Below are 5,031 nucleotides of genomic sequence, written 5' to 3' on the forward strand. Positions count from 1 at the left end.
AAATCATCAAACTGAATAGGAAGGGAACAGTTATTTCCTAGAAAAAAACATTTCTGAAATAGTATCAATAAGTTGTATATAGGTTGCCATTTTTTCATTTGAAAAATAAAATCAATTCTGAATAATAAAGTTAATCTACTTTCTATTATAAATTTCCTTTTGAACAGATATAAAATTAAAAATAAAATATTTTAGTTTAGAGTCCTGCAGCGTCTAATGTACTTGGCTTCTAACCCAAAGGTTGAAATTTTCAAGTATGCCCAGAGGATCTGAGGAGGAGGCTTGAAGATCTACGCCCCACATTTCATGCACTGGAAGGTTGTGGAGCACAGTGGTCTAAACTGACGCAGATGAAGTCACCTTAAACTGGAATTGACTCCATAGAAGTTGGACTGACTGAGTTTTGTGGTTACTTTCCTATTGGTAGTTTATGATCATCCCTTTTTGAACATGCTACTAAAACATTGCAAACTTTGGAAACATTTCTAAGACAGGAATAAAACATGAAAGCTAAAGAGTGAGAATTAGAAAATGTTCAAATTTTGTATTTCCAAAATATTTAAAATAATTGTTAATGTCTTATAAAGATTAAAAAATGACAAGACAATTCAAATTATTTTAGTTATTTTATTGAAAATTAAACTGTAGCAACTATTTTAAGTTAAATCCCATTATCAGCATTTGGTGAATTTGCACTATTGTCTAAATGTATTCAGTAGCTTTTACATAACATGGAAAATAGTTAAATTTAAATAAATTAGTTAGAATTGGTTTCCTATATGACAAGATTCTTAGAACTTAATTTAGAAAGTTTGTCTCAGAATTTTAAAATATTCCAATTATTTAATGGGTGGGAAATTGAATCCCTTCAGAAGCATGAGTTTAAATTGCTGGGAATAAAAGGACTGTTATAATTTTATGTTAACTAACAATGATACAATATAATGCTAAATGGATTTGTGTTCCTTTCTCCCATTCTCTTACTTGGCTATAGATAGACATATAAACTACCAATACACAATAATTAAGTTGCAGCTTATATTCCTCCTTTCAATACTTGCAATCATCTTTGAAATAAAAACCCTGTTTTCAACAAATTTACCTGTTAATATGCCAGAAACTAAACTACTGCATAATGATGTCCACAGCTTCCATCTAATTTTCAGACTCATTTGTTTGGATGGATGACAGCTCCTCTGTTGTTTTTTTCTTCACCTTTTCTACATCATTAAATTACCTTCCTTTCATGTCCCTCTGCATTTGCAGAAGCAAAAAGAAGTCACACAGACTGAGGTCAGGTGAGTAAGGTGTGTGGGGCACACAAGGCATTCTGTTTTTGCACAAAACTGGCACCCTGAGATGGCTGCATGAGCAGGTGCGTTGTCATGGTGGCAAAACCTGCCCCCCGCCCCATCTGCCACAAGTCAGGCCTTTTTTGTTGCATCCTGTTTCACAAATATTTTCACAACTTTTAAATAGAAAGCTTGATGAACAGTCTGACTTGGTGGAAGAAATGTCCAGAACGAGGTTTGCCATCAATCGACATTTCACCCCTTTTGAAATGAGAAAACCACTCATACACTTGAGTTTTTCCCACAGCACTCTCCTTGCAAACTGTGTTCAACGTCACAAAAGTTTCTGAGGCATTTTTCCCAAGCAGGAAATAAAATTTCATAGCCTCGTGCCGTTCTTTTAAATTGGACATCACATAAAAACAAGGTTCAAGTGAAGCTGCTTTCGTAAAAATATTCACTGTGAACAGAGGGAGAACTTCCCAAAAGACGCTACTGGGGACGCTAACTTAGAGCAAGATGCTGGATGCTGGCTTAGCGGGAAACATGCATGCTTACAAGTCCCCAACACCTTCACCGCTGTGGGAACTGTCAATCTTCTATAGAACTGTGACCAAAATAATTTTATAAACAACAAGAAGCTAAGGGGTTCTCTGGGTGAATTGTACATTATAACCCTTGAGGCAGAATCCAGATCTAGATTGCAGGGGGGAAATCATTTTCTGGAAGACAGAATGATTTCCTTCCAAATATGAAACTCTGGATTTTGTGCAGTTCGCCACAGTCCGCTGGTCTACAAATGCATGAAGGGCTTTCGAGATTCTTTTTGTGTAAAAAGTGAGGAAAAGGATACTTACAGTGCATTTCTGTTTAAGTTCATCAAAAATATTGATTAACAATGTTTCTTAAAATAATACACAATGTTTAAATATAAGAGCATAATTCCTTTGTGTGGAAAGGAAGTGGTTTCATGAAGGATTTATGGAAATTTCATTCGGTCCCATTGTATGCTAAGGTCTGAGTCCTTCTGAACATATATGTCATCTCTCACCATGAGGTTACCACAGAAGTTGAACAATAGAAAGATTACACCCAAGGATTTCCTAGAATATGGATAATTGGGTTGTTAGGTATCGAGCCCTTCAACTCCATCCTTGGGGGGGGATGAGAAAGGTGCCCTTTCATGAAAATGCAGGTGAGAGCCTTTGTCTCTGAAATGCCGCCCTGCTGGAGCCTGGATGCCTTTGAAGGGAGGCCTGACAGGACCCCTTTAAGCTGCTGCTGGTGGCATGTGAGCATTCCAATTGAGTGCCTTTTGTTCCTTTTCCTCACGGGGCTTCAGAGGTTTTGTTCATTTACACACGTGCACATAAAACTCATTTGGGCTCCTTTATAGTGATTGTTAGAGGCAGGTAATTGTGAAATACTGTTGACAGTATGTAAATATAATTTATCTCTTGTCACAGATGACCACAATCCTGGATGAAGCCCTTTTATTCTTTACATTCCAATGTACTTTCTATTCATGCTCATTTATCTCGCTAGACTAGGATTCTTGACAGTCATTTCAAATTCTATTTAGGAAATAGCACCAAGGGGCATGACCAAGATGAATAAGATTTCCCATCTGTACTCAGAAGAGCCTGTATTCAGATGTGACTTTGAATGAAAGAACACATTTTTAGAAAATTAATAAGACATGGACTACATTTATTATGAGATCCTACTAAAATGCTCTTGAGAAAAAGTAAAACAAAATATTGGAAAATTTAAAAACAATTAGTAAGCTTAACTTTTCTTCCTTTCCCTTTATTTCAAGGGCCCATGTCGCCCTCTCAGTAGTGACCAAAGATTTTCCTTTCTCCTACAGCCTAACCCTTTGCTTTGTATTTCAATGACAGGGTTAATAAGTGAGCATTTTGTAGAAAATACATTTCTGTTAGCAAAACAATAACCACTGAGCAAACCTTACTTTTGTCCCAGGGAAGATCAGAAACAAATAGCATTATGAAGTACAGCAACGAGCCCACATCTCCTTCGGCGTGGCATCCACAGCTTATTAATTAATGTCTAAAGGGGGCAAGTCTTACATTCATTCTTTATCCCAACCCAGAAGCCTTTGAGGATAGCTACCTCTGTTTGCTTTTCTCCAAAGATATACCCTTCACAAATATATAAATGAGAATATAGGATAGTCAGAAAAACCAGAAACCTGTAATTAAGGGAAAAACAAAGCACCAGCGACAATTTTAATGGCAATTTGCTAGTTTGTCTAGTACATGCTCTGATATAATTAACCCTGTATAAGTCAAATTTATTATTATTATTGTACTTGAGATATAATCAATTAATATGGCCCTTTAGCTATAACTTCTTATGTGATGTCTTATAAGTCTAGACTCTGAAATTCAGCTACAATCCCATTTTGGAGGGCTTTTGCCCCTAATGGACAGAAGCAGGGTAGGATGAAGACCTGACCTTAGTAGAAGGTAAGGGCACCCTTGTGGCATAGTGCTTAGGCTAACCACCAAGTGAGCAGTTCTAAACCACCAGCTGCTGCCTGGGAGAAAGCTGGGGTGGCTCTCAACTCCCCTAAACAAGTTGCAGTCTGCGACACTAGCAGGAGCTCTTCTCTGCCCTTACAGGGTCATTACGAATCAGAATCAATTCCATGGCAGTCAGTTTTATTTTGATTATTGAAGCATGTTAGCCAAGTTACATTCTTTTCCTTGGGGACATCTTTAAGATTCTATCTTAACAGAGGGTGTGACTTAAGATGCTATTCTTCATTTACCTTGGGAGTATGGTCTACTAAAAGACAAAGCATATGTCCATCAAAGCCATTTCTGTGTGAATAAGTCATCTGGGGCACACAGAAACATCTCAAGACCTTGGAAGTGTTCGTCCAGGGTCTCTGTCCGAAGTGGTGGAAGCCAACCGAACCAGATGCATCAGACAAGCGTGCTGAGTCTCTGGGGCACTTCCTCTCCTCTGACTGAGACTATGGGGCTGTGAGATAGACCAATGAGCTGGCTTCCTGGCACATGGACGCAAAGACCAAGGGACTATAAGGCTGAAAATCTGAGGACCAGAACGAGTGATGCTGCTGGCTGGAGGAAGTGTTGCCAAGCGCCTGTAACTGTATCCTTATTATTTGCTGATTCGAACATGTGGTTACCTATCAACTTCCCTAATTTCAAAACAAACAAACAAAAATCCTCACTAACATCTAGTTGATGCTGACTCAAAGTGGGTTTCCAAGACTGTAACTATTTGCTAGAGTAGGAAGCCCAGTCTTTCTCTGGAGGAGTGGCTGGTGGATTGAATTTCCCACCATGCAGATCACAGCCTAACACACAATGCTACACCGCCAAGGCTCCAACTTCCCTGATAAAGCCTCTTAATTGTGATTACTATCGGTGAATTCTGTGTGACCATCGCAAGGAATTATCGAACCCACCACAGATGTGGAATGGAGTGGGAGAATTGATGGCTGTCAGAATAAGTAAGGGAAGGACCATGTCGGTATGTCTGTCTGACCCCTGCGTCATGGCTGCCCGGAAGCCGGAAGTGATCCCTTCCCTGCTGTGCACAAAAGTCCTACATAATTTTCATTGCCATCAAGAGGGTCGCTGCATATGGTTACAGTATGGGAAGGTGCAGAAATGCCCCTGTAGGAGTCCAAACTGTAACTCTCTACAGGAGTAGAACGCCCTTTCCCCTTAGAGTTGCCCATAGT

Source organism: Tenrec ecaudatus, chromosome 3 (genome assembly GCF_050624435.1).
Source record: "Tenrec ecaudatus isolate mTenEca1 chromosome 3, mTenEca1.hap1, whole genome shotgun sequence".
Lineage (NCBI taxonomy): Eukaryota > Metazoa > Chordata > Mammalia > Afrosoricida > Tenrecidae > Tenrec > Tenrec ecaudatus.